The sequence below is a fragment of the Electrona antarctica genome, assembly GCF_951216825.1.
Source record: "Electrona antarctica genome assembly, chromosome: 11".
Taxonomy (NCBI): domain Eukaryota; kingdom Metazoa; phylum Chordata; class Actinopteri; order Myctophiformes; family Myctophidae; genus Electrona; species Electrona antarctica.
In genome coordinates, this window is record NC_136792.1 from 44,425,734 (window position 1) to 44,433,526 (window position 7,793).

A 7,793-nucleotide genomic window follows, 5' to 3' on the forward strand; every position below is an offset into this window, starting at 1 on the left:
ATTCAAATAGATATGCTTAAATACAAAATGACATGCAGTACATACACACACACACACACACACACACACACACAGTACATGTTGTATATGCATAAGTTATATATATATTACAAACATTATATATTACAAGCATAATAACAACCCGTCTGCAGATCTACTCAAACATGTAACCAGTATTTGTTTGTAGTTTGCTTTAAAGAGTAGTAGAGATGGAGATTTCTTCAGTCTAGGATCAACACATAATAGCTCTATTATGCTCTATTATGCTAGCTCATAATAATCCTCAGACAGTAAGGTAATGGGCAATGTTCTAATAACACTTGCCACAATATGCAGAAACCCAATACATACATGGAAGGCCTTGCCTTCCATGTATGTATTGGCTACAAATAACTAGGAGTACTGCATGTGATGTTACTTAGTGACACGTTTAGCATTACAGAGATGTCCAATTAACATGGCTAAAATCATGTCAGACTAAGAAGAACGCATCTATGGTGTTTTCCTGCACAGCTGACATGAGTGTACAAACATGTGGCAAAAAAGATATTTTCAAATAGCATTTTCATATTTCACATCACGTCAATAGATACGTTTCACAGCAAACCCACATTTGTCATTATGACAATTCCCCTCGAACAATGAACTAATGTATATACTACAACACAGACCCTGTTGCTGCTAAGCCCCACTGTTGTTCTGGGGTGAGTCACCCCAACCCCAACATGGAAGAACACACTATTCCTCCCAGTTCTTCTCCCCACTGAACAGGTGCACCGACCAACCACTAGGAGTCACTAGTGTACCAACAAAGATGACATGCCACTGTGTTTGATGTTGCCAATGCCAGACCAAGCCATACAGATAGCCAGGGTTCCAGCCTGATTCACCGTCTCCACACCTTAGCGCAAAACGGGCTTAAGCTGCGCACTTCTTAAACTGCGCGCAGCTTAAATTCTGAGTTTTTAGACAGCTGGTGGATGGAAAAGAAGCTCCACGTCCGCGGACTTTTTGGGCGGAGGAGAGCGTTTCCGGGAATCTGGCCGTCGCGCAAAAAGTCTGCGGAGGTGGAGCTTCTTTTCCATCCACCAGCTGTCTAAAAACTCAGAATTTAAGCTGCACGCAGCCGAGAACGTGCGCAGCTCTTTCGATAGTGTGGCAGCACGGAATCTGCGTTCCGAGATTTGTTTTGTCACTCTCCGCTACTCAGTTTGGCCAGCAGGCTGTTGACTCGTATTTCATAACGTCACCTGTTACGTAGCCACATTGCCTAGCGCCACTCTGTCCATGCTTCTCACTGTGAGACTCGACTCGACTCGAGAGTAAAACCTAGAGTAAAAAGTAAACACTAATTTGATTCAGTAGTCCACTGTCAGATTCAGTAGTACAAAAAAACTGACGGCTGTGTGGGGTGAGTTTTGAATGATACGTACGTTGCAGGGCAACAGCAGTAGCTGCGCAAGTGCGCAGTGCGCATTGATACGACGTCAAACTGGTGTGTTTTTTTCCCCAGTCCGCACCACAGACCAATCAGAAGCCACGGGTTGATTTCACGGGTTTAAATCATCAGTATATAAAAGGATAGAGACTGATCTGGCGCGAAGCTCCGCCCCCTCCGCTATTCATGTCAGTGGAAGTTGCTCAGTGGCGTTTTGAAGCACCCGGAAGGACCGTCTCAAAACGTCTACTTCCGCATTGGACCACCACATTTTGGTGGTCCAATGCGGAAGTGCAACCGAGCGCTCAATGTTAAAGACCAGCTGCACGGGGTTTCCCGGTCATGAATCTATGGGTCCGCCTGTAGTCCCTCCTCTTACCACTAGGGCCCAGTGCTTCAACGTTGGAGTGCCTCACTGGCCCCTTGGTTTAAATGTCCTGGCTACCTTGGAGATAGGACCCTCTCCAGACGGAGTAGCGAAGTGACAAAACAAATCTCGGAGCACAGAGAAGCAGGCTGGAACCCAGGCTACCATACAGATGCACTGTGTTGAATAATGGATGCCCAGTCTCTACAGTGGTAGGCGGGTACTTTATGGAGAGACATTAGACAGATAGATGCAGCTGAAGGTAATAATGACAAATTGTAGGTATGTTTCATGGAGGTGTGTATTGTGCCTGCATGGACAGTGTACAGTAAAGGGGGATGAAACCCTGGGCTTTATTTTGTAGTCTGTTTGACATTTGATTTAAAAAATACACAATATTGTTTTTTTGATTTTGGCCAGTGTGTGTTAACTCTGTCTCATTTATGACCAACAATGATATGCTCATTTGAGCTGGTCTATAATACCCATTATGGGTGGGAATCCCTTTTTGTAACTACACCTTTGAAGACGGGAACCCATTTTGTTAGTGTATATATTTGTAGAGTATATTGCAACATAATTCTTTTGTAATTTTTGAATAAATATTTGAAGATTTTCAGAAAACTTAGATCAGGATTTAGAAGGCGTTTTTAGAATCGGTCATAGACAGTCCTAAATGGGATGTTGACAATTATCGTAACACCTAAATGAAACAAACTCACAATTAACATTATTGGCTTCATCTGTGTTTATTTGTTAAAATGTCAGCTATGAAAACGAAACTATAGACCTAATGCTCCTTATTTTTGTGATATTCATTTTATGAAGTGTGGGTCATGACCGAAAGAATAAGGTCACGAATATAAGCGGCCAAAATGAGATCTCCCTTAGAGATAGGGTGAGAAGTTCAGTCACATGAGAGAGACTCGGAGTAGAGTCGCTGCTTCTTCATCTGGAAAGGAGCCAGCTTAGGTGGTTCGGGCATTTGGTTAGGATGTCTCTCGGGCGTCTCCCTAGGGAGGTCCTCGAGGCACGTCCCACTGGGAGGAGACCCCGGGGCAGTCTAAGGCGCAGTTGGAGGAAACACATCGACTCACTGGCCTTGGAACGTCTCGGGATCCCCCAGGAGGAAGTCACTAATGTTGCTCTGGAGAGGGATGGACGTCTGGAACACTCTGGTGGAGCTGTTGCCCTCGCGACCCGACTATGGATAAGAGGTTGAAGATGGATGGATAAACTTGACTATCTGCTAAATAGTTAATAGGCAGACCGTGGCCAACTGCAAATATTAACCGATATCGCAAACAGTATTTAAGCTAACTTGTCTACAGGTAAATTAAATGACCAGCAAACATAGAACATATACATAACGGACACAAAGGCAACTTTCTCCTTCTATTTAGTTTTTCTACTTGCAAACAAAAAATATCAACAACCTTATAGGATACAATATATGACATTATATGAGATCATAAAACCATTAAAAATACATTTTCAGTGGAGCTACCCCCTCACCCGGAATGTGCCGAGGCCTCCAAAATCGATGACCCCCACCACAAAACTAAAATGTCTCTCTGTAGCTGCTAAACATAAAAGAGAAGGACATGCAACTTCCTTTGTGCAGTGTAACAGCAGCTAGTTATTTAGCCTGTAGTTAGTTGAACAATGAGTATTACAATAACAAGAAAAGTGTTAGCATAGCAAGCAAAGTCATCAAGTATTGCATCAGCTCTTTTGACTGCTGCAGTCTTTAACTTCTCATTTCCACACGAGAAGAGAGATAATAATGCTGCACTGCCACTGAAAAAGTGGCCAAAACCGAGAAATTCGTCTCTCAAGAGTCAACATAACTTCCCGTGACACACAACACACATGAACCTTCTTGTTTCAACAAATCAGTTCATATATGATATAGTTTGATCCACTGGTGTAAAAAAAAGGACATGCTACAGTTTGGACTCTACCAGCTTACCCCCATTAGCCCCACCCCTCCCTGTGCTAGGGAACCCAGAAGTGAATAATTCTCTACCTCTCTTCCTCTGGCAGCCAGCTGCTCCAGAGCCTCCAGTACTGTGATCAAGGACCAATGAACTGAAATAAGCTGACGTCCGACCCTGAGTCAGCGGTGGACCATAGGGTCCCATGTACATGCATGCATGCACATTTCAGAGTGCTTCTGAAACAGAGGCACTTACACACATTCTCTCTTTCTTTCTCTCTCTCACACACACACACACACACACACGCCTGTAAATACCGTTCTGTGGCCTTGTTTGAAATGAATGTAGTTTGTAAATAAAGATCTCCTTGTCTTGAATACATTGTGTTGAGTACTTAGAATTTGTTATCACGTTTACTGTACTTACTGTATTGTTACACAAAGATGTATGCAAACAAGAGAGAAAGCTTTCATATAATACAGTGGTTTTCAACCAGTGGTCCTTGAGGGGGTTCCAGGTGGTCCCCAGCTAAATGATGGAGAGTTGGTATTGGTAACCAAATGGACCCTTATAGATCTTTAACTCTTGTGAGCGTAAAATGAAACAAATGGACCCGTAAAAGTTAAATTATATTATATAATTATATATATATTATCTGCATTTCGGTCAGGACAACTCAAGAATGGATGGAATATATTTATTGAATAACAAATGATATATATTTATTATATGGTTTGGCGATGAATTGGATCTGCTTTACTGAGATCATCAGTCCCAACCATAGGGACTCCGAATCCCCCGTACCTAAACAGCAGATCATAAACGACAGGTGGTAGCTAGGGTGGAGGAGGGTGAGCACTGAGCAGCAATGGTTTAAGCAGTGCAGCAGTATCTCAGTGTGCAGCAGCGAAGTAAGTAAGCAGATTGAGCAGAGCAAACTTCCAGTTTAAATAGCCGGTATGAAACTGGAATGAGTGTGTGATTGGATGAAGTGAATCATGTGGATGAGAACGTGATGCTGAGACGGCCCAATTAACGGCCGTCAGCAACTGCACTGAGTTTCCTGAGGCCTAGTTCACACCTACACAACAAATGTTCGGTCCGTGTGTGATGCCTGATTGCTTTTTGATTGCTGCTCCAATTCATTTTCAATGGGAGTCACATGGTTTGACCAAACATTTTTGTTTGATGAGGGGGGAGCAATCAGCAATCAGCCATCAAACACAAATGTTTGATCAAACCATGTGACTCCCATTGGAAAAGCATTGTGGTGGCCCAAAAAAACAACGACCAAACATTGCTTGATTGGTGTTTGGTACGTGTGAATGAGGCCTCACTGAACTGTCTGTGACAGGCGCGATGCTCATTAGCCTAGTTAATTTACAAGAAGTCGACACAATTAGAATGTAGAAGAATTGTTATTTTGATCAACGTTTGCCTTTTATCTCTTCTAATAACATCAATACAGCATGGAATTCTGGACAAAATCTTATCCAACGACAACAAAATATTCCTTTGTTTTGGTTCTGAGAGGCTAAATGTCATCAAATGGTGGTCCGTGGGTGCAAATGCCGAATAAATAATGGGCCTTCATATGAAAAGGGTTGAAAATCACTGTAATAGACAAGCTCAACTCTGTGAGGACACAAGTTAGGTCTAGCCTACTTGCTTGTGTCAACACATCAACTATTTGTCTCAAAGGCATTCAACATAGGGGAAGAGTGAATGTTTTACTGTAAATCACATATGACCAAGGCCTATAGGCTACCTTCCCAAAGTCACATTATTTTGTGATGTAAAAGTTTAAATCATTTGCTATGTTTTTGATAGAGTGGGCAGTTGGGCAGTCCATTTGCCTTGTTTAGATTGTCTCTTTGAAACAGAGAGCACAATTAAGCTGACAGACAGACTGACATCTTTGCCTGTTCTGTCGCTATATCAGATATTCAGAACACAGCTCCCTCGTGTGGCGTAACAGAGGAACATCCAAAACCCAAGAGAAAATAATTAAACCAACTGTACAAGTGTAACAATGTTAACAATAACAATACAGAGGCACAATCAATCGTACTTTATTTATATAGGCTAGCTGATAACACATTTCTTACATCAGGTCAATGAGCTTCACAGAAAAGAAACATTTAAGGAGAGGAAGATACAAATTAATTACAAAAAAAGTAGAATTTGATATGTTCAAGTTCCAATTTTTTTCATTTCATCGGATTCCTAGACTTTTTTTTCCATTAAAGCTGCATTATGTAACTTTGCTCATCTACCAAAGATTTGAACCCGGTTTCCTGCGCAACTAAAGCGCATTTCTTTTACCATTGAGCTACTATAGCCTGCCTGCTTGCTCAGGGAATAAATTGAATCTGGACAATCAGGTCAAAATTTGTGTCTATAGGTGAGACATGACCTTTGACACGATCTAAATGTCTCAATAGAAGAGTAGGGAGACGAAATACAACCAATTGTTATGGACTTGAAAGCTGTACATTTTTCAAGAAGAGTGCTTTGTAAATACGTCTCGTCTCCCACTTTGTTGCTGTGAGAATGTGGTTGTTAGGTGTGTTAGAGTTATGCACGTCATCTGTTCAGTTCTTTCTTCTCCAAATCTGCACAGAGATGGCTTAAAATGTCAGTGACGAGCACCGGCAGACACACACACACACACACACACACACACACACACACACACACACACACACACACACACACACACACACACACACACACACACACACACACACACACACACACACACACACACACACACACATGGCATTTTCACCATCACACCACACCCATCAAACCCTATGGCCACCTGTGAGGTGGCATATACTGTACTGTACAGTACACCACATTTGGACAAAATTAGCTCTCAGTAAAGGGAAGTAAACTATGCACTTGCAGTAGCCTATATGGAACATAACACATCTATGTACATTATCTACGTACAAAGAGTATTACAGTACATGCCAAACACACAAAGCACCCCTCACACACCTACTGTAGGCCTATCAGTACATAAACACTGGCACATGACACTTTCATGTTTAAGACTGCCCGCAAAAAAACATGCACACATAAGCCTGATTTATATTTCAATCATAATGGTGCCTAAGATAGACACCTTAGGCTTCACGCTCATAGTGCGTCATCAACGCACTCAAGCTTGGAGATATTTTTACATGAAGAATTACATAAAGTTATTGTTAATTATTTTCATATTTGGGAATGTGTGTTTTTTTGTCCGTGTTCGGTGTTCTGAGTTCTGACAGCACATGGGACATGTTAATAAATGGTTGTTTTTGTACATGCAGGTTCATGTTACAATTGTTTTTGAGACCCATTGACCACAAAAAGGAAGTGGATATTTCACAAGACCTGAGGAAGGAGAGCACACATACGCTAAGCCAAATTGTGTAATATTGACCCTGTCACACCACAGAGGCAGGATACTTCACACTCGCACTTCACATTTACGAAACCACTGTGATGTTTTTTTCAAATGAACACACCAAGAAGTGATTTTTGTTAACCGTTGTTGAATTGAGTAAAACATTTTATGTATAAAATAATTTGTTCAAAATGCTGAGAATGGGGCGGGGTTATACTTATACCATCAGACCAGAGCTATAGAGCGTCGCAGTCCCGCCCCCTACCATGGACCAGGAAATGAATCCCAATGCATTTTTCCCATAGACATTTCAAAAAGTATTTATTTAAAGACGGTTACGCCACGGACAAAGCCAACTCGAGTCGTGACAACTCATGACAACACAAACAATATTTTGGACCAAACAAATAATTACAAAGAAGAAAAACAACAAAAAGGTGTTGTAACCTGCCGTTTCTTTCTTCTTTCTAATTATTTTTTCGGCCCCAAAAATTGTGTTTGTTGTCATGATTTGTCACGACTCGAGTTGACTTTGTCCGCGGCGTAAACGTCTTTAAATAAATACTTTCTGAAATGTCTATGCGGAAAATGAACGGAGAATCATTTCCTGGTCCATGGTAGGAGGCAGGACTGCGACGCTCTATAGAG